This window comes from Chrysemys picta, chromosome 2, assembly GCF_011386835.1.
Source record: "Chrysemys picta bellii isolate R12L10 chromosome 2, ASM1138683v2, whole genome shotgun sequence".
Classification (NCBI taxonomy): domain Eukaryota; kingdom Metazoa; phylum Chordata; order Testudines; family Emydidae; genus Chrysemys; species Chrysemys picta.
Genome location: NC_088792.1, coordinates 63,503,703 through 63,527,370, shown reverse-complemented (window position 1 = coordinate 63,527,370; position 23,668 = coordinate 63,503,703). Strand labels below are relative to the sequence as shown.

Below are 23,668 nucleotides of genomic sequence, written 5' to 3'. Positions count from 1 at the left end.
CAACAACATTGTCCGCACTATGATTTTACTTTTGTACTAGGCCTGATCTATACCTAAAACTTATGTGAATTCTTCCATCAACCTAGCTACTGACTCTCCGAGAGATGGATTACCTACATCAACGGGAAAAAACGCCATAAATTACAGGAAGCATCTACATTAGAGCACTGTAGCTATGCAGCTGTAGGTGCTGTAGTGTAGACATGGTGGTTAACCATGTTAAAAATGCACCTTTTTCCTAGTTAAGATGAGGCCTAAATGTATAGAATATATTTACTAATTATGCCTCCCATAATAGCATATGCATAGTTTTGAAGAATTTGCATGAATTATAACCGGAAAAACAATAATTTTAAAAGTCACGGTATTGGGAGCATACTTGATACTTAAGCTTTTAAAATGAAATCAAAATTTTTAATTGAGAGTTGAATGTTAAAATTGCTGGATGTATTAAGTACACTAGAACTCAGGCACCTATCAGGATTACACTAGACATGCTACAAAAACATGAGGACACTGCTCTTGCCCTGAACAGTTTACAATTTAAATTAATTGATCAGCTGACCATAATTAATGGATTGATCTTTATACAAGATAACACGCATTGGAGTCCATGTGGAATTTTGTCAGTCTCAAGACCACAAGATTGGGCCCAAAATATGTTTGTTTGTTTATGTGCTGTGGGAGTTTATGCAGGTAACATGTGAATCACTGTGCACTGGAAGGAGTATAATTCAGAGATTGGCATTAGTTGTCAAGCACTCTATCTTCCAGAAGTAATACGCATAAAGTTTAAACAAGATATTATCAAATTGTATCAATATGAAGTACCATGATACCATCATATAAATCTTTATACTGTACATGCTGGTTCTAGCATTTTATTGGAATCTAGACGGCAGGGTCCAAATTATTATCGCTTCTGTTTTTACCCCTTAAATTTGGAAAACTGGCTCAACCAATGAGCATAAAGTAATTTACAATGATTTAAGTGATATTATATAAAATACTATTTCCAATACATGATGAGGATGTGGGTGAAAAGCAAATTTGACTTGATTCTCCTGGTGCTGTGTATTGGAAAATTATTTCTTAACATATTGTAATCTGATACTGTCTCAACTGCTCAGCTAAATTGTGGTTTTTGACTTGTTAATGCCATTGCACTTGTTTATTATTAGTATTATGGTGGTGTCCACAGGCTATAATTAAAATCAGGGCTCCCTTGTGGTCAGTGATGTACAATCATATGTAAAAGACTATGAACTGTTTTAAGCAGGGACTGCCAAAATAATCAAGATGTAACTGGTGACTCTAGACCAGCATTGTAGAATGACAGTGATTGGGTAGTGATCTGTGTTTTTTAAACCTCATAATCCACTGTTTCTGCCTTAAATTTATATAATATCAGAAAGATTCTTTTAAAAGTTTACATACATTTTTTCCCTAGGCAAGGATGTGGAGATAGGTGTAAAGCCATTTTAAAGACTTCAGTAAAGGGTAACAGGTATGCACTAGCTGTTTGTGGGCAAACTAACTTAAATGTTTATCAGTATAATGATGTAGTCAGGACTTCAGTGACATTAAAATTTAAGCTCTGTATTTTACCTGCTTTTTTGTTTTCTTCTAAGATCTTTGTATGGAATTTTCTTTGTATGCAACTTTGTTTTTGTATAGTGTGTGTGCATAGTGTTCTCTTGTATGGGTGATTGGAGTCTTTTTCTTGGTGGCCTGATTTAGTGAAATTGGCACAACTTTTGTGTGTAGACTATCTTACTTTAGAAATATTAGGGATGTAATCTCTGGTCTTTCCTGGTTTTGCTGTAACGAGGCCCCCTCTGCGAAAGGCTCTTAGGGAGGTTTATTGTGAGCCGTCACCTGAATTGAAAGAGTGGAATGCTGAATCATTTAAAAACCTCCTTTCAACAGGTATTAGGTATTGGAACTAAAGAGACATTGACAAACTATCACCAAATAGCATTTTGTAACTGTCTAACAATTCCTTGCTTCTCAAATGCTTCAGTTTCTTGTGATGATATTATTTGGCGAGGTTTCAGAGTGGCTAATGTTCCAGTTGACCATAGCCTTACAGTGTAAACAAGATTTAAATTACTTTTATTTTTAATTAGAAAGTGGAGGAGCATCCTCCCCCCAACCCCATCCCTTTAGGCTTTCTTTATACATAATAAACAAGTGAGAGGACATAAGGTCAATTTCCCCCATTTGCTGGTGAGTTTCTTAAATGTGATCAATTTGGACTGGATCGGCTGCCTCTGTTCAAGCAGATGTCATAAAGGGCCAAATATGAAGCTTTCTGTTTAGGGTTTTCTGCCTGGAACTGATGCAGTTGGCATGGGGAGGGAAATCTGTTCTTAGAATCAGTTTTATCTAATCTGGGACCACAAGCACTGAAATGTCATAATAATCATGTGGCTATTGCGTATTGTCATTATAGGGCAGAGTTAAAACTGCTCTCATGCCTTAATTATGCATACCTTAACATGTTTTGAAATTCCTTTGTTTAACTTCAACTATGAATTTTCTGGGTTTTATAATGCTTGGTTTTGAGATAATTGCAATATCCCCTGTAATGCATTTTACCCTAAAGTATTGCTATGTACTCTCAATTTTAATTTCATCTTAATCTAGTTTTTTTTACTAGGAATAATAACTGAGGCAATTTCATGGTATCAATAAAATGAAAAGACTTATTTATGGAAGTTAGTCTTCATTGTATAGTCACTTGTAAAGCTACTGTAAGCAATCTTATGGGTATCTCTTACATTATTCCATTTTATGTCTTTGTTGACAAGCCAAGGTATGATTATATTCTGCAATTTTTAAACACACAAGGGTAAATCTTTGATGTCAATAGAGCTATGACAGCTTACACCAGCTGAGGCTCTGCTCCATCGATGGAGTTTTCACTAGTATCAAGCTTGAACTATGACAGGTTTGCTGGCTGATACCTTGTCACAACATGACATTAGCCCTTTAAGAGGGAAGAGACCTGTGTACTTGTGGCTGGTCAGAGGACCCCTGGTTAGGCTTAAAGGAAGGCACCTGGGCCTTGAGAGAGGGGGATTAGAAGGTCAAAGCTGTCGGGCATCAGAGGTGCAGGAGAGAGCTGCCTGAGACTCAGAGACAGGAAGCATCAAGAAAGGTGTTCCTTAGGACTGAAATTCAGGAGATCCGGTAGAGGGAACTAGAACAAAGTTGTTCATGGGAACTGATCAAAGCTGGGGACGCTTGATGAACAGAAGGCTTGGGCAGTGGCCCCTAGGAAAAAGGGGACGATCCAGCTTGGACAGGGGAAGGTAACCAGAATGAAAAAGTTTGGGTAAGGATGGATCACCTGAGTAGGATTAGGACTCCCAGACAAAGAGGTCTGGAGAAAGTGGACACGGCAAGAGAGAGAGCCCTCAGGGCAAAGAACTGAGTGAAGGGGTGTGGGAAGCTTGGTTGCTCTCAGGCAGGGAGGTCTGGAGAGAGGACCTCTGAATCAGGGGCCAAAGGAACTGAGAAAGTGCTGCGATTGACTTTTGAGTTGGTGACTTGCTGCTGATCTCTTTGGAGAGGGGAATGGGAAATCCTGCTGAGGGTTTGTTGAAAATGGTTTTTTGCTCCAAGATTTTTGGGGAAGTACTACAATGGTGCATGTGAATAAATTAAGCGCAGAGGTGGGCTTAGTCTCTCACTCAGAGTCTGATAACAATGTTCCTCTGCATGGCCCATAGAAAGGGGAAGCCAAAGCAGGCATACTTGTGCTGCAGCCTTCTGAAGAGGGATGCCCCAGGTGGGGCTGCCCTATGACACACCTTTATTCTTGTAAAGGGTGCCATTTGGGTATATGGTTAGAAGTGTTCAGCATCAGTTTTACATTTCATCTGACTTCACTTCGATCAATGTTACCTTTTATCATGCTGGGGCACTGTTTGTGCTCACTTAGAAAGAAGACTCACCCACAGAATCGGCAACAGCACTTCCTGCAGCATCTGGATTTTTCTTGGAAGTTTTCCACCTACACAAGGTTACACCTAGACAAAGTTTATCTAATGAATTCTGATGTGATCACTGCCCAAGATAATCTGACTACTGGCATTTAGGCGAGTGGCAGACACCACCGATTTGGTCAACTTAATGTACCCTCTCTGTATGCGCACACACGTCATACATCATTTGAAAGCTTATTATGTCTACTTTAAGATCAAGTATGATGTGGAGCTGTAAAGTGATGCCATTACTGTAGAAACGGGGATTAACAGTGACCCCATCAACATTTTAAAATGGCTACTTTAAAATATTTGCATTCATTGCTGCTAGTCATTAAACGATGTATTCTCTCAAGACATCAAACCAGATTTATTCATGATTTCAAAGCAATGCAATAACAATCTAAAGGGTAAAGCAAAATCTAACAATACATTTGTACAGGTATCATTGAAATGTAATTGCACTGGTGACACTTGTAGTCAACATCATTACCATAGTCTTGTTCATCATTATGATCTCTGTCCAGAGTGTGTGGGTTACCACAGTCTTCGTTGTGTTGGCGTGTACCCAATTCTGCACAAGGAGGATTGTTCTGACTATAGACACTTGATTGTCAGCAACCCTTAATGGTTCAGGCACAAAGTCTTATAGAAGCTCAGATGCCATCGGTCCTTTGAATACAGGAAATAGTTCATCATTCATGTTTTTCATCTGTATTGTAATGGTGATTTCAATACCTGGTTTACCTATGTGCGAAGATATCCAAATCTTTGTTTGCCAAGATGATCTTTTGACATGCTCTTCAAAACTGTCCTCATGTGGTGGAAGTTTGGCCACTGACTTATCCTTTTTGATGGCTAAACTGGTGTGCAAGCAATTTGGGTCTGAGTCCCCTTTTCTTTCTTGCTCTGGTCATACAGTACCGACTTCTTTGCTGCAGAAATTGCAGTTTGTCCATCACTCTCTACCAATTTGGCAAGATCTCTGAGTGGTAAGTTCTTTGTTTGACAGCATTAAACATTGTTTTCCCAGTACCAGATAGGGATGACAGTCACATTCTGTTAATGTGTGTACAGCATTTTGCAGAAATCACGTTGCATGTCTGAAATGACACTTATCAGTTGCGCTGGGAATGGTGCTTGTTTCAATCCACATGTTATGTGTGTGTGCCACTTTTGGAAAGTAGTAAACAGCAAGGACCAAACATTTGTACTGGGTGATCTAACTACTATGGTTTTTGACGGCAAGAGGCCCAAAAACATATTGGCACAGATAACATGCAGAAGCTTCTTTGTGTCTACTTCTTGAGTATTGTACAAATCTTAAGCTTATTCAAAACCTCTACTGGTAATGGACTTTGCTATTTCGCCACTAGAAAAGTCTCCAACAAGGAGGAGTGTTTGTGTCGGGTGTGCTCCTACACTCGCTGCATTTTGAACCATGCATTCAGAGAAATTATACAAGTAAGTGCTTGTTAGATGCCAACTTTAGCAACATTTGCCATGGAGACACAAGCACTGTTGTTCACCAATCACTTGGCATATCTTGCATTCAGCCTTGGAGCTGCCTGGCGCTGTCTTGCAGTTTTCAGAGTTACTGTTGTCATACCTGTCAAATACTTTGATTACGGAATTAGCTTTGTCAAATCCTTTTAGGACCTGCCTCAAGTACTCTGCAGCCAACTAATCAAATTGAGGAATTAAGTCTCCAGTCATCATTTGTATAACTACCATGGCATCTCTGATGTACACTGTGGTTTCTTTGTTGCATGCTGGTAGCTCATGGATTATTTCAGCTTGAGCTTCCAGCTAATACCCTAATTCAGCCTTGTCTGTTCTTCTCATTGATCCATCAGCATGGAAGAGGGACATAGGCACAAGTCCTATTGGGTAACTAAGAATAGTTGCCTTTTGAAGCATCTTTTCTGCATCTTGCTAAGGACAGGGCTCTGCAGAAAACAATTTCTGGACTGATCGCTTCTGTGGCTGTCTTCTGTGAAGTCTTCAGCAGATGTTTTAATGCCAGATTTTTTGACGATTGAGGAAGCTGTCTACCCCATCAGAATCAAGTGCACCTCTTGCAAATCTCTTCATTTTGTTTTTTCACCATCTGCTCTTTTCAGTTGAGACTCTTGTTCATCTGATGTCACAAGCAGTCCAGTAAATATGTTGATAAGAACCTCTGGAAGTGACTCAGGGTAAGATGAATTTGTCATATTGTTGATGACGTGGTTGGTAAGAGTAGTACCATGCACTTCATCCCTCTTCTGTGCAGAGGCAAGGACTTGTTTGTGGATTTAATCTTCATTACTTTTTGGGCCATTTCTTTCTTTCATAGCTTTTGAACATTCATAATATGAAGCTGTGTATTGTCATCTTTGACACTAATACTGACCTGTGCATAAGAGTTCACTGAATTAAAAACCTAACTTTAAAATATTTCAAAGGCTAGTACTGCAGGCATAGGCAATTACAAATTAAAATGTTCTACCAGGCAGACTAGATGCTACATTTGTATGTACAACAGCTTATAAATTGAAGAGCATTACATTAAGAATTCATATACTTTTAGTATACTTAGTTTGTTCTGCATAATCTACCCATTATGCAGAACAAACTATGGGCATGCAGTCTACTACTGTTGCACAACCTTCATCATGAGACTAATCTGGTCAGCAAATTTCAACTGAAAATATAGAAAGTTATTAGTCTCATGAGATACTTTGACAATTAAGAATATGTGATGTGAAAACACTTCATATTGGTGTATCGCAAAATGTTGATATTTGCCATTTTTGCCACGTGCTAAACAGCGTAATAATTTCTGGGAAAAAATACTTGCCCACGCAAAACCAATAAAAATCTTTTAACACATTGTCATTTTGGTAGCTTTCACCAATAAATGACACATTAAGGTGTTGAAATTAACTTAAACAGTAAAAACTGTAGTCAGAGCCATGTTGCAGTATTTCTGGAACTGTGCAAAAAATGATACTTTCTCATTTTGGGTACCATTGTTTCACTTGCCCTACAGGGTTATAGCCCCACTTGACAGCCCCACATCAGACCTGTACAAAACGTACATAAAATTAAACTCTCAAATGATATGATATATATGATGTGGGTGTGTGTTAGGGTGTGCACATTAAACTCCAGAAATTTGACCCTTTTTGGAGAATTGCCTCATGTCTAATTGGCCTGGTTGTGTGTGACTTAAAAAACAACAACAACAAACAACTTAAGCATTTACTGTGCAACATTAAAAAACAGTGAAATATTCTGGGTGTACTCTGCCAATTACAGTGAACTTTCATTTCATGTTATGTTAATGTCCTGGATGCTGCTCTACTAGAACTGAGTGGTTTTCCCCCCCCCCCCCTTGCATTTTTTAAGTCTGGTGTGCAGTATCTTCCCTAATTAGAATTGCAGTCAGAACCAAAGGCATAAAAATAAGTAGGCATTCTTAAAGTCCCCATTGGCCGGGAACTGCAGCGCATGGAGACCCCTGGCCCCTCTGCTTAGGAGCTGCAGTGGGAGCCGAGGAGCCCCCTCCATCCTGAGGTAAGCACCATCCGAGACCTTAACTCCTAGCCCTGAGCTAGCATCGGCCGTGCAGAAGTCAGAGGTCATGGACAGTCACGGAATCCGTGACCTCTGTGACAGACTCGCAACCTTACTCATATTAACAGTCTATCAAGGCGGAGCCTTCAAGGTAGCATGTGAAAAGTAGACAATCTTTTAATCCTATTACATTTTATGGATTGAGACGGTGAGTGAAGGCACGAATGGGTACTACAAAGAGAGGAAACTAAATGGCCACTGTTGTGGAGGACAGGACCTAGCGAGAGGAAGACATTTTCCTACCTATTTGACCCCCCTGAAAAAATGCTTCATGGAAAGCATGGCAGAGAAATTAAAACATAAGTAATATTGGCTGAACAGCAAAACAGCTACACTAGTGAAGGCATTTTTGTATATTCTTACTAGCTTCCTTTGTTTTTTGTGGACATACATTCATTCTGCATAAAAGGTAAGGTGGCTTTTTTTCCCTCTAAAGCTAGAAGTTAACCTTTTAATTAAAACAGCACAGTATGGTTTGAAGCAGTGCACAATACTAATTAATTCACTTCAGTGCTAAAACCATGCTGTCTCTTAGGGCTTCCTGTTGTTTGCACTGGATAAATGTTTGTGCTTCACCAAGGCATTAACTTCATCCTGATGATGGATAGTCCATAAAAAAACAGCTTCACCTTGTAAAAAATTAATAGTGGCACTTAAGATTATTACACAAAACAGGAAGCCTTTAGGGAACCTTACGGCAAGCCCCATTTTAACACAAAACCACTTAATTATTTTTATTTCAAAATACGGAAAGTAGAAACTATAATTTCCCTACTGGAGAATTTCACTTACAGCAATAGTATAAAATTCCTTAAACCTAACAAGTATTCTGTAATTTAATTTATTTAAAAAATTTGCACTTTTAAAATAACTTAAAACCATTTTGAGTAACACAAACAATTGAGAGTTAAATGAAACTCTAACTCCTATGTCAGAGTAATGCAAAAAAACCCACTTTCTTCATTTTGACTTCTTCTGTTTTCAGTTTAAAGAGAGAAGTGGTAGGGTATTATTTGGCATTCAAAACTTTAAAAGTTAGCTTAGCTTTTTAGTTTTAAACTGATCTAATAAAACATGGATTTGAAATACTTCCAATATAAGGAAACTGTTGGAGCATTTCAGATTTTAATTCTGTTTTAATATGAAAATTATCTCTTCTGGACATGTGGAGCGGAAAGGAGATTTGAATTATTGAAGAGCTACAGATATTTTCAAACATCAGTGAATCTCAGAAGGCACAATAGTTATGCTTTATTAATATAGACCTTGGGCAGTGGAAGTGTCTCTTGTAAAAGTAGTTTTTGTTTTGTTGGTTTTTTTTGTATACAAACAGAATTTTTCTAGTAACTACTTCTTAGTAATGCTTCCTTCCTAGTGTTAATTTAACAGAAAGCCACAATACAGTAAACATCAAGGGAGAAAATGGGTCGTATGATTAGGATGCAACATCAAACGTTCTGAGCTGGGATTAGGGATTTGAGTGGTGTGGCGAGGGGGAGAGGATGTGAGGTAGAGAAATAGATAGTGGGTCACCCTTCCACTCTTACTTAAGCACAAGACTGAAAGTTGGGCACTTCACCAGTCCTTACAGTAATTTGGGAGTACACACTACTGATGAGATAATTTAGAATCTCCTTTACCATTTAGGTGTAGCAACTCATTTTTGCCTGAGTAGTTTCCTCTGATAATAACAAAGGAATTCATTATAAGATATGCCATCTGCTATCTTCCTTGGAGTAGGCATTTAGATACAGTCTGTAAGGTATGTTATCTGTACAAGTCTGAGAAGGAATTTGTTATTCCCAAAATGTCCTTTCAGTGGACATTGTAAATACAATTAACTTTTTTTTTTAACCAAATTATTTTAATATTTTGGAACATAGCTTGCATTGTCTGAAGTACAGAAATTTTTTTGGTGATTTGTGTTTCTTTGTGGCCTATACAAAAAAGAAACAACTATCGTGTAAAAAATATTGCCAATGTTCTTTTAAATGGGAACACTACTGTTACATCCAGTGTCCTTCAAAGGTTAAGACAACTTAAAAAAACTGAAAAGCTTTTTGTGCGCCAAGGTCTGAGTTCTAGGTGCTGTTTCTTCTGTTTGCAACAGATAACAGAATCACTTTGAAGCATACGGGGAGCAGCATTTATCAACTATTCAGGGACTCTTTTTCCTGCAACTTAGCTCTTGTAAGTAAATAGAGTATTTTCTTAGCTATTTTAGTTTAAAATCTGTTTAACTCAAGCCTACTAATGTATTCATACATAAATGTTTATACAGCACTAACAGTATTTATAAATCAAAGATGGTCTAGAACTTATCTTGTATTGACAGAGGTGTGGACAGTATTCACAGTTCATCTGTGTTCGTGAAGCTGTGTCCAAGGAAGTTAAGTAGAGAAATTTATGCTTGTCTCCCCTTCACTTAATTGAACCATTGTAGTTCCTCCTGAATGTGGTAACAAAAATGGTGTATGAACTTAGAAGCAGCACAGGTTTCAGATACCTTTTGATTTCACATGAAGAAGGAACCTCAGAACGTAAAATGGATCTAACCTTTTTTTAGTGGTATGGTGTAATGTACAAATGTTACTTTCCCTCCCAAAGTCTGAATTTATTTAAATGAAACTGGATCAATTCTTACTGTCTTGCTGTTTCCCTTTACCTCTACTTTAGATGCAGGCTGAATTTAGCTCCTACCTCACAAACTACTAACACTAGCTATTTTTATACCCTTTGGTTGGAATTCATTTCTGCTCTTAGAAACCAGTAATTTCTATTGTCTATCTTCAGCTGTCAAGCTAGCCTCTGAATCAAACTGGGGCATATGGACAATATGTTTATTAGGTGATAACACTATAAAGTACCAGATTTTGCCACTCGTAACTCTTTTTAAGGAGTTGCACTGAAATCAATATGATTGAGGAGTAAGGTACTATTCAGTGTGAGTGAGGCCCTGTCTACACTAGTGAACTTACAGCGGCAAAGCTGTCCCGATGCAGCTGCGCCACTGTAAGATCGCTCGTGTAGCCACTCTGTGCCAGCGAGAGAGAGCTCTCTCATTGACAGAATAAAACCACCTCCACCAGCTGTGGTAGCTATGTCAGCGGGAGAAGCACCGGTGCTTCTGCAGGTGTAACTTATGTCACTTGGGGGTGTTCTTTTCACACCCCTGAGTGACATAAGTTATACTGACAGAAGTGGTAATGTAGACCTGGCCTAAGGGTGGTAGAACCTATCACCTATCTCATGATTTTCAGGGATATAAAGGCATGCTGTTTATTGATGGAAAAGGAGAAATCCTGGATTTTTAGTGTCTTTAGTGGCTTGCAACAATAATTCCTTAACCAAATAGTGTTGTTGTACTGATCCGGGCCAAAGTGTCATTCCTTGGCCCAGTTTGACTTTTAATCCCTGGTCAAGGATATTGCACACAGTTGTAGTGATCACACATGTTATGCTTACTAATGGTAAGCCGAGAATTTGGAGCTTTAATACATTGCATTATTTTTCAAATAATTGAATAAATAAGTGCTGTGTTGCCTTAATGAACAGTCCTGTTCTCAAGCCTTGCATTAAAATGTTCACCACAGTGTCAAAAGTCCCAGTGTTTGTTACACAAATGTAGGGCTCTGAATTCTTAAGCACGAAACAGTGGTAAGGAGCTTTGTGTTCGTGTTAGAAACATTAGGCAATTCAAAGTTGACAATCAAATTGCCTACAAATTCATGCTTATGCTGAGAGTATGGTATGGAGTGGGGGGAGGAAATGTTGAGAACCAATACAGCTATTAAAGGAAAAACAAGACAGTCTAGAAAACGGAATATGGCTAACTTTACACATGCTTTTGAACCTAAAAAAGCTTCCTGTTCTAGCAAACTTTACCAATAGCATAATTTTTATAATGTGAATATTCCTGAAAGATTCACTTAACTGTCATAGACTTTGTAATGGCTGCATTACAGGCTGCTAGAAGGTGACAGCCTCCGTTCATCCTCTTGTGTAAAAGTGTATCTGACTTGTCCAAATCAAAAAGATGAGCTCTTTTAGAGCGAGTAGTAATTAATGCAACTTCAGGTTGCAAGGTATGTATTTATATAACTTCTTTTTAAAGGGTTCAGGGAGAGCTCCTGTGTATTCCCTAAAATGAGCAGCGTTTCCTATTGCACCTCAGGAACTTTTTGTAAAATACATGAATGTTAAATCCGGCTTCAAGTTCCTATAGTCAAGATAGCAATTTACCACTCTCTTGTGCCACTAGAGGGGTTTTATTTCCTCAAGAGTTGGTGTTTTGTGCCTCATTGAAATTAGTATGAAGTGGATAGTGAGAAATGTGGGATTGTAATTTGCTTGTCTAGGACTTTGTCCACATTGTTCCTGATGGTTTCCGGAATAGATCACTGAATTACCTGTACATGATATTAAATATCATGCCCCCAAGTGTATAGATTCTGTTTTTATTAAAATTTGAATGGAAGACAGTAACAAGCTATAAATGATTTCTGTGCAGTATAGCTCTTTTTTTAAAAATAGTTGTAGTTCATGAGAAGGAAGAGATCAGTTTTCAAATGTATTGGTAGCAGACTCTTGCCTATATAGGGAGACGATTTTTAATGTTTGGAAATGCTTTTTGTATTGGTGAGAACAGAGTCAGGTGAGTAAGCCTCAGTCTCTAAACTTGTGAAGAAGCTGTTAGAAAGGCACCATAAAAGCAATAAGGGGGTTGTTTAACCATCTTCTTGAGGGAAATCTGTTGTCATTTAAGTACCAGTAGATAGCATGGCAGTGTTTATCTCCTCCTCTCCCCCTTCAGTTTGAGGGGCTAATGGTAAGTTCTGTCAACTTAGTGCAAAGAGCAAAAGGAAATACTGAGAAATTTAAGGATTTGCCAACCGAATGTGTGTGTGTTGTTTGTTTGTTTTTAATATAGCTGTCCCCCTATGTTGACAAAGCTTATCTATGTCTAATGTAGAAGAAGTTTACTTTGGTATATCATTTTACTGGGCTACCAAAACACAGGCTGTGTGGTAAATCACCTCAAAACTTTCTCACAATTCTAGATTGGAAAAAGCGGTAGAATACTCATATTTGGGAACATCTCCATTATCCCTGCTCTTTTCACATATGTGCTTTGGGAAAAGTGCTGGAATAGAAAGACTGCATTGCTCATGTATAAAATTAATCAAGGAGAACAATTCTGTGAATAAGCAACAGACATTTGGTGATATGGAGTTGGCAGAATGTTCATTTTAGAAATATGAAATATGGTTGTGGCAAAATAAGGGTCAACATGAAAATCATTGACCAAAATTGATTAGGAAAAGGACTAATGTGTCTGAGTTCTAGGGGGAAAAGTGAGCCTAGGCAAAACAGTAATGACCTATGTGACTAGAGCTAATTAGAGTAATTTGGATTCATGTGTAATGTAATGTGTCTTCTCTTTTCCTTGATCATTCTCAGTCTCCTCCCCTCCATTTTATTAATCCAGAACCAAAAATTTTCCCACTAGTTCTAAAACTGGATCCACTGCTTGTATTTATGCAGTACTACCAATGTTAATTGCTGCTTGATATTTATTTTTGCAGCATGCTAATTATAGTGACATCCTGATGACTAAAGCCTGGTCTACACTAGAATAATCCACACTCCAGAGCACCATAGTTTGGCTGAACTAAGCCCCCCTGTAGACCACTGTGGGCTGATGGAACGGAAGAATTCTTCCATCGACCTAGCTACTCCCTCTCGGGGAGGTGGATTATTACCTATGCTGACAGGAGAATCCCTTCCATCAGCATAGGTAGTGTCTACTACACCAAAGTACTGCAGTGGTGCAGTTGTACCGCTGTAGCATTTTAAGTGTAGACAAGACTTAAGTTGTATTCTTGGCGCAATCTCATGCTCGTTTCAGGTTAACAAAAGTTGATTGCTTTTGTAACCCTCCTGCTGCCTCTGAGGGCTCAAACTCAGGAGGTATTTAGTGTGCTTTGCCTCTTGAGATACTGGGTCTTTCTGCCAACGTGGATCTCTCTGCTGAACTCAAGACACCTTCCACTGGTGATCTGGATTACTTGAACTGCTACTCTAATGGTAGTGCCTCCTGGGAAAAAATGGGTAATTCACCCTAACAGTGGAAACCGTTCTCTCTTTATAAAATAAGTACATAATTCTTAAATTACCAAACAAGTCAAACGTCATAATCTCTATTTTTATGTAAACAAAAAATGTGAAGAACCAGTTATACTAAATAAATATATCTAAATATGGCTAGATTTAAAATGCAGGCATAGGTACATACATATTAGGGCCGTCGCACGATGAATCAATAGAGTATCATTTATTTAAATATTTTTGGATGTTTTCTACATTTTCAAATATACTGATTTCACTTACAACACAGAATACAAAGTGTACAGTGCTCAGTTTATATTTATTTTTTATTACAAATATTTGCATTGTAAAAAACAAGAGACAGTATTTTTCAATTCCCCCATTGCAAGTACTGTAGTGCAGTCTCTTTATCATGAATGTTGAATTTACAAATGTAGAATTGTGTAAAAAACCAACAACCCTATACTCAAAAATAAAACAATGTAAAACTTTAAAGCCTACAAGTCCACTCAGTCATGCTTTTTGTTCAACCAATCGCTCAGACAAACAAGTTTGTTTACATATTACATTATACATTGTTTACATAATGCTGCCTGCTTCTTGTTTACAATGTCACCCGAAAGTGAGAATAGGCATTCACATGGCACTGTTGTAGCTTGCGTCACAAGATATTTATGTGCCAAATGCCCTAAAGATTCATATGTCCCTTCATGCTTCAACCACCATTCCAGAGGACGTGCTTCTGCTCGATAACAATCTAAAGCAGTGTGGACCGACGCATGTTCGTTTTCATCATCTGAGTCAGATGCCACCAGCAGAAGGTTGATTTTCTTTTTTGGTGGTTCGGATTCTGTAGTTTCCACATTGGAGTGTTGCTCTTTTAAGACTTCTGAAAGCATGTTCCACACCTTGTCCCTCCCCCATTTTGGAAGGCACTTCATATTCTTAAACCTTGGGTCAAGTGCTGTAGCTATCTTCAGGAATCTCACATTGATACCTTATTTGCGTGTTGTCAAATCTCCTGTGAAAGTGTTCTTAAAACAAACATGTGCTGGGTCATCATCCAAGACTGAAATAACATGAAATATATGGCAGAATGCGGGTAAAACAGAGCAAGGGGCATACAATTCTCCCCCAAAGAGTTCATTCACAAATTTAATTAACACATTATTTTTTTAAATTAGTGTCATCAGTATGGAAGCATGTCCTCTGGAATGGTGGCCGAAGCATGAAGGGGCATACGAATGTTTAGCATATCTGGCACGTAAATACCTTGAAATGCTGGCAACAAAAGTGCTATGCCAATGCCTATTATCACTTTCTGGTGATGTTGCAAATAAGAAAAGGGCAGCATTATCTCCTGTAAATGTAAACAAACTTGTTTGTCTTAGTGATTGGCTGAATAAGAAGTAGGACTGAGTGGATTTGTAGGCTCTGAAGTTTTACGTTGTTTTGTTTTGCAAGTTATGTAACAAAAAAAAATCTACATTTGTAAATTGCACTTTCATGACAGATTGCACTACAGTACTTGTATGAGGTGAATTGAAAAATAGTATTTCTTTTGTTTATAATTTTAGAGTGCAAATAATAAAAAATATGAAGTGCACGCTATACACTTTTTATTCTGCATTGTAATTTAAATCAATATATTTGAAAATTTAGAAAAACATCCCAAAATATTCAATAAATGTCACTTGGTTTTCTATTGCTTAACAGTGCGATTAAAACTGTGATTAATCACGATTAATTTTTTTTGAGTTAACTGCGATTAATCAGCAGCCCTTATATTATTTTTATTTTTATATATATATAATATAAGTAATACACACACACACATCGATAGAGGATGCCATAAACTTCTTTTTTTGGTCACTTAACACAACCACTCAGTCTCCCTGACTTTAGTGCAGGGGTAGGCAACCTATGGCATGCAAGCTGATTTCCAGTGGCACTCTCACTGCCTGGGTCCTGGCCACCGGTCTAGGGGGGCTCTACATTTTAATTTTAAATGAAGCTCTTTAAACATTTTTAAAACCTTATTTACTTTACATACAACAATAGTTTAGTTATATATTATAGACTTATTGAAAGAGACCTTCTAAAAACGTTAAAATGTATTACTGGCACGCGAAACCTTAAATCAGAGTGAATAAATGAAGACTCAGCACACCACTTCTGAAAGGTTGCCGACCCCTGCTCTAGTGGTTGTCTTCCCTCTGACATGTCAATCCCAAGTCCAGGTACCTGTTAGTGGTGTGCTTGTAGAGGTTGCAGGCACGGGGACCAGCAGGGGGCCAGGATAACGGCTGGGTGAAGTCTGAGCGAATAGTAAAGCAATCTGCCTTTGTCAGCCCACAAAATCTACTAAACTTCACCCCCCCCCCCCCCCACAAAAAACAAACAAACAAAAAAACAGAGTAGCAAAGGATGGTTTCTCCAAAAAAAATCTGAAAGTTTAAAAAGATATCTCACTAAGAAGAATGTTTCTGGCTGACAGCATGGAGAACCCTCTGACTCCAAGTGAACACATGGCAGCCAAATGAGGCAGAAATGCCAGAGCTGAAGAAGATCAAATGTCTACCAAAGACAACATTCTGCAGATGATCTGAGTTTATTAAGGCCATTAGAGATGATCTGACAATCGAGATTCTCGCAGTGAAGAAAGAAGTTGCTAACTTGGGAGAAAGTGTCTGTCTGTATGCCTACACAGGAGTTAGACACCTGCAGCTGGCCCGTGCCTAAGGGGCTGTTTAATTGTGAGGTAGATGTTTGAGCTTGGGCTGCAGCCCGATGTCTGAGACTCTCCTACCTTGCAGGGTCCTAGTGCCTGGGCTCGAGCATGAACATCTGCATTACGGTTAAACAGCCTTTACCCTGAGCCCCTTAGCCTGAGCTAGCTGGTGTGGGTTTTTACTTGCAGCATGGACATACCCGGTGCTAGAGACTAAGAACATAAGAACAGCCATACTGGAACTGCCGAAAGGTCCATCTAGCCCAGTATCCTGTCTTCTGATAGTGGCCAATGCCAGGTGCCCCAGGGGGAATGAACAGAACAGGGAATCATCAAGTGATCCATCCCCTGTTGTCCATTCCCAGCTTCTGGCAAACAGAGGCTAATAGCCATTGATGGACTTATTCTCCATGAATGTATGTAATTCTTTTTTGAACCCTGTTACAGTCTTGGCCTTCACAAAATACTCTGGCAAAGAGTTCCACGGGTTGACTGTGCGTTGTGCGAAGAAATACTTCCTTTTGTTTTTTTAAACCTGCTGATTTAAAAGAAGCAGGTGAGAGAAACAGAGCTTCGTGGGAGTGATGAAGCAAAGAGAAAAAGATGCAGCTTAAATTGGATGATCTAGAAAACAGATCAACAAGGAACATCATCAAAATTAAGGGACTGCCTGAGAATGTGTAAGGAGGAAACCAAATCTAGTATGTAAAAACTTTAACTCTTCCAGAGAGCTCAGCTGTAATATCTCACACAATTAAAGTGGAGAGAGGACATGGAGCACTGGCCTGGGCCTTGTAATAATAATAACTAATAAACCCAGATGCCTAATTGTGAAACGTCATGATTATCAGTAGAAAAATTTAATTATGAAAAAAGGCAGAGCACATTCAGCGCTCATCACAAGCTGCAAAGTTGAGAGCCTTTTTCATGACCTCTGTCCTAACTTAAAAAAAAAAAGAGAGAGAGAGAGCTGGGGGAAATAGAGCAGAACTCAGGAGGACAGATATCTGTTACAGATTGCTATTTAAATTGTCATTCAAAATCAGTGTAATGCAATAAAAGACTGTAAACAAGGGAAAAATACACTCTAGTCACTTGGGATAGAAATCCAAATTTCAGATGTACAAGAAGACTCTTCAGAGGTAGTAACTTCAGATAAGCTACTAAAAATTCTTGGAAAGTGGTGAAACACAGGAAAAAGACTGGAAAAGAAAAGACAAAAGACTGGAGACCATACTGGCAATGGAAGAAATGAAGTTGAACAAGAGAACTCAGTGAGTAGTAATTGAAAACCCTAATCTGAAGCGACTTCTTGGGAATCACCAGGAATGAACAGCTGAACAGTAGCTCAGTTAATGTTATAAAGAAAATAGTACAAAGTTCACTTTAATTGGGGTGGTCAGTAATAGCTGTGTTTTTGTATTTTAAAATGTAGAGGAAATAAAGGACAATAAGAAGGGAGTGGGGAAGGGATTTCAAGGTTGGAGAAGATTGGGGGAGAAAAAATGGAGAGGGGACGGGAAGGAGCCGTTAGGGGTTTTGTGTAAATCCTCCACATAACTCAAATGTCAGATGGCAATCTATTCCTACGGGCGAGGGTCAAGGTCCCATAGATGGAGAATGTACCTTCTTTGGATTGCAAGAGAAGCAGCCCAATTGCTGATGGGGAAAGTACAGGGGTTCAGGGTTCAGCAAAGCACAGTTGTTTGAGGACCGTTTTATGTGTTATGTTGATATTTTGTTTGTGGATTTAGAGTAAGGGAAATGCAAAAGAGGAGAGGGAACAGGGAAGGCAGGGGGAATTGATACAAAAAATGGATATGGAAGTTTCCAAACAGAAACTAAGCCATATTCAGGCACACAATAGTGAATGTAACTTAATTAGAAACAAGAGAGACACTGGCAACAGAAAGATTCATGTCATCACACAGTTTAAAAAAAAATCACAATTTCAGATTTTTCAATAAGATAAATTAGTTAATCTCAATGTCTCTTCCTTTTAAAGTAGCGTTTTTTGAATGCCAAAAGGCTAAATAATGTCATTAAAAGGAAAAAAGCAGAACTTAACACCCCTCCTCCCCCTCCCATTATTCTATTTCAATAAACTCTTTTTCAGTAGGGGCAAATTATGGGTATGAAAGGTAACCGATTTCAACAGACATATTTTGCTTCAGCTAAAGAAAAGAGAGGAGTGATTATAATATTTGCTAAACATGTACCTTTTCAGATTACAGATCAATTTAAGGATAAGGTGGAACGATTTATACTCTTGAAGGTCACAATCACTGGGTTATTAATAACAATATCAATACATGCACCCAACCAAAAGCAAAACATTTTTTTAAGGTCTTCTTTAAACACTGCAACATTTTGGGGAAGGGAAAATTATACTTGGAGGAGACTTCAGTTGCACACCTATTCCATACTGGGACAGATCTTTAAAAAATATCTGGGGGATAGGGAATCAAGTACAGCACTGACGTCTTTGTGCCAGGTCTTTCTGATTGTGAGAGAGAATTGTACACAGTTGAAAGCTTGTTTTATTCGCACCTTCATCAGTTTTATATATTAAAATAGATGTCATGTTAATGACTAAATCCTTAATGAAGCAGACAAGATCTGCAGAAATTTGCAACATTATGGTCAGATCATGAACCAGTGGCAGTAATATTTGATGACTGGGTTGGGTCCCAAAGATAACTATATTGGAAAGTGAACTGCTTGCTTCTCCAAGATAAAGATTGGTTTGCAGCAATTAAAGAGGACATTGTTCAATACTTCTAAATAAATGATATGGACAATATAAAGAGTTTTTCTCTGGGAGGCAGGTAAAGCAGTATTTAGGGTGACAGTTGATAAGCAGAGCCTCTCAATTTAAAAAGAAAATTCAAGAAAAAATAGAACTATAACAGGAGATACATTACAAGACATTCATAAAAACATAGGTTCATAAAAAAACATAAACAATTAACTAATATTAGGGGGAAGTTGAATATGTTGATGACAGATGCCACTGAAAAAGCAGAAGTTTTATGATAAAGGAACTAACAGTGATAGTATATCGGCTCAAAAACTTAGACATTCAAGAGCAGCGTATTATTCCTCCAGTTAAGAACAATCAGCAAAAGATAGTTATACACCCTAATGAAATATTTGCTACTTTTGCAGCTTATTATAAGAATCTCTGTACCTCAGATACTCCACGCTCTGAAGTTCCTCAAAAATACCAAAGTAGCAGGCTTGCCAAAGAAAAGCAAAATTGATAAAGAAATAACAGAAGAAATGCTAGAGGCAATAGCAAGTATGAAAAGTGGTAAAACTCCAGGACCTGATGGCTTTCCAGGTATTATACAAGGTATTTAAGGAGGTATTAGTGGGTTCCTTGAGAGGTACCTCGAGTACCACTCTGTTATGGGAGGAACTTGTACAACCTATGAGAGAAGCTACAGAGGTTCTCTCTCTAAAGATGGAAAGGATTTTACCTCATGTTGTTCCTATGGGCCTATATCTCTGAATTATGACATAAAGATTTTAGCAAACATACTAACTAGTATAATGCTAGCAAAAGTACAGTCTATGCTCTCATCTTGTATTAATCCAGATCAAACTGCATTAATTAAGAATAGACAAATGTCAGACAATATTCTGAGAGTACTTGGAATCATCCATAATACCAGCTGGAAAAAAGATCAATTTCTCTTATCAGTAGGCTCAGAGAGAGCCTTTGATGGAATAGACTGGAACTTTCTGTTTCAAGTCTTGTCCCATATGGAGTTTGTCTCCCAGTTCCTTAAATGGATAACTGCTCTTTATACCAGTCCAAAAGCACCTGTGCAAATTAATGGGATTAAATCCCCCCCGCTTTGTGAATTACACAGAGGGATTAGGCAGGGATGTCCATTGTCCCCTTGACTTTTTGCACTGGCCGTGGAGCCTTTTGCACAGAGGATGGGTAAGGAACAATGGATCTATCACAGGAATAAAACTTGCAGGAACACATCAGAAAATAGCATCATCCGCATATGATGTAATATATTTTTATCTAAACCAAGTATTTCCCTAAAATCAATTTATAAAGTAATTCAGGACTTGGGGAAAGCATCTGGATTTAAAATAAATTATGCCAGATCTAAAATGTTAGCTACAAACTTGACAGACTCACAAAAACCGCTCCTCCCTGAAAACATTTGGGTACAAATGGGCAACAAATTCTGTAAAATAATCTCAAATAACCTAGAAGAGCTCTGTGATTTAAATGTCAAAACCGCTACTTCGGGGGGGGGGGGGGGGGAAAAAGCCTTGAGTGTTGGGGGAAGTGTGCAATTTCTTTATTGGGAAGCATAGCCACAGTCAAAATGAATATTCTGCCGAGGATATCTTTTTTTTATTTAAAAATCTTTCTGTGATCATCCCAGATAAATCCATAGCAGAAATAGAGAGGATATTGTTAGAATTTATATGGAATAAGAAAAGACCAAAAGTGAGATCAGCTACTTTGTATAGAGCCATTAAACATGGTGGACTAGCCGTTGCAAATATTCTGCGGTACTATCAAGCCAGCCAGCTCAAAGCAGTAGTGGATTCGGGATGCTCTAACCAGGCCAAACGCTGGGTCTTTGTCACAATTTTCTTGTTCAAGAATGTAAACATTGCTTGGCTACCATGGATTAATTAAAAAACCACACTCACTAGAAATTTACGCACATCTTTTAGCAAGGCTGCTCTGAGTTCGGGATAGATCTAGAGATAAGATCATTTCTTTTCCCTCACCAATGACACCAATTGCAAATAATCCAGATTTTTTACCCAAATCACGAATCAGCGAGCTTCAAAGATTGGGGAAGCCATGGAATACACCCGGTTGGTGAGCTATTCAGTAAAGAAACTTTTCTAACTTATTTAGAGATTAAAACGAACTTTAACTGGCCCAGTCTCCCTTGATACCAATACTTTCAAGTCAGGCACTGTTTCTCAACTTTCTAGAAAGCTTTCTGTACAAAAGAGGTTAACTTTTTTTAAATAAAAGCAGTGGCATCTGGTCAATTAGGAAACAAAATTATAACTAAATTATATCAATCTTTACAGACAGCTTTCCTAACCAAAAAAAGTGTCCATATGAGACATGCTGGGGAAAGGATGTGGATAGACAAATTATCCCAGAGGTGTGGGGTTTGATCTGGAAAAGAGGACTGGCAACCTCAGTCTGTAGCACAATAAAAGAAAATTTCTTTAAGATACTGTTTCAGTGGTATCTCTCACACCAGTCAGGTTAATATATATATATATATATATATATATATATATAAAATCCTCATTGGGATGCAATTTGTAACCAAATATCACAAATTGTTGGATATTTATTACCAAATGATCCTTTGATACTGGGGCCTCCTACTGGAAAGGTCACACAAAAGGAAATGAAGAATTAATCTCATCTGCCAGTAGCTGCTCAGCTATTGGTAGCCCATGACTGGAAAAAGGAAAAATAGCCTAACCGTTGAAGACTGGTTAAAAAAGAATTGGAGGTTGTGGTTATGGAAAAATTCACACCAGTTATGTACCCAGCAAAATAGAGGACAGATAACCAAATATCCGAGTGTCTACCTTTTATTTAGTACTCAAAATACATTCACCTGTTTAAAAAAAAAAACACAAAACCCAGCACATCTGTCCAGTTGTTTGAATATGAACATTTGATAGATATTTCATTCAATTTAATAAAATCACTAGAAATAACTGGTGGTGGTGTCATGCTCACCTTGTTAAGTAGAAAGATCGGATGACTTTATTCCTTTATAATGTCTCTTTAAACAAAAGCTAACTGTTCTAATTGTTTCTGTTATGTACATGGCAAGGATTAGTAAATTTGTTAACACTTAAATCATTTAAATAATAAATCAAAAGGTGTTGCATGCACTCTGGTCCAATGTGTCTTGTCTGAGACTACAGAGCAGTCAGGGTCTCAATTAGGGGAAGGAGCTTAGATATAAGCTTTCTGCTTTTCCTCCTGACTGAGGTAATTATCAATGGTCAGGCTATAGTCTGAGGTAGCCAGCTGAATCATTCAACTGGGCAGTCACTTCCTTTACAGTGATAAGTTAGCCCCTATGGGAACCTACCATGACAGAGTTTCCAAACTGAGGCTTGGAAAATTGGGTGGGGGGGAAAAGTCACTGTGCCTGAGAACTTGATGCTCTTTGGCTCTCTTTGCTGCCCCTCTCCCCCCCTCTCTTCCCTTTCAGCTGTTACCCAGGAGGGAGCTACCACCCCCTGACTCTTTCTCAAGTATAGATACCGGGTGAATGAAGTACTATCTTTTTTTGTCTTTTGTTGGTGAAAAACACACTTTTGAGCTACACAGAGCTCTTCTTCAGGTCCTTTCTCAACTGTCACTCTAAAGGGAAGCACTACCTTCTTTCTCCCAGGCACCAGACCTACCTGGTCTCTAGGTAAAGAACTAATCAGAGCTCTCCTCTTTTGGAACATCTGGGGCTGCTGCTTTAATTCTCTCCCTCTAGCCTCCTCTCTGCACAAGGCAGGGTTGCCTGGCAGGGGGGGCAGCAATGCTCCTAAAGTTCAATCTTTTGGCCCTTGCTGGGCCCTGGTAAGATTCACCACCCCCTTTATGGTAAAGGGGATAGGGGTTACACCTAGAAGGCTCAAGTAGTAGAATGGGCAGAACCAATAGTTCATATTTGCAGATGTTCAAAAATTTTCCACTATCTGATGCCTTTAATGTGTATTTCCAGTTAGTGGAGAAATCTTTTTGTAAAAATAAAGATTTTTTTTAAACTGTATTTGGCAGTGAAGGGTAGGATTTTTAAATGCATTGTCCTTGAGATCAATAATTGTGTGCAATAAACTTCATAAAGAATGTTTAATATGTGTTTCTGAGAAGTCTTTGTGTGTATGTGTGTCTAGAAAATATTTCTGACAGGACACTTAAGTGACCTATTGTCTAGGGATGGAAATTGAAGTGGCAACAAATTCTGCGGAATTCAGTAAGTAGCAGAGGATTGGTTGTCGCAAGCTCTGAGGGAGGATACTGCTCTGCCATTTGACTATATAACTTTTGTCATTCAGTAATGATAGTGGCCCCAAATGCCTTTTCTGCTAGCTTTATCCTTGTCAGCTGTGCTGCTTTGCATATGAAGTAAGAAGTGAGATGGTTAGAATAGCAGTAGAAATCTGCAGTCTGATTGAGACTTGAAGTCTT

General features: G+C 38.4%; 1 protein-coding gene across 9 annotated transcripts in view; it reads left to right on the top strand.

The window, feature by feature from the left end:
• Positions 1–23,668, top strand: part of HYCC1 (hyccin PI4KA lipid kinase complex subunit 1) — a 94,215-nt gene that overhangs the window by 8,317 nt on the left and 62,230 nt on the right. Inside the window, exon 1 of one of the 9 annotated variants that reach the window (XM_005290844.5) lies at positions 9,725–9,803. The exons of the other annotated variants lie outside the window; for them this stretch is intronic. The gene's annotated coding sequence lies outside the window, so the exon portion shown is untranslated. Of the gene's footprint in view, positions 1–9,724; positions 9,804–23,668 lie in introns of those variants that run through there. 9 annotated transcript variants of the gene reach the window in all.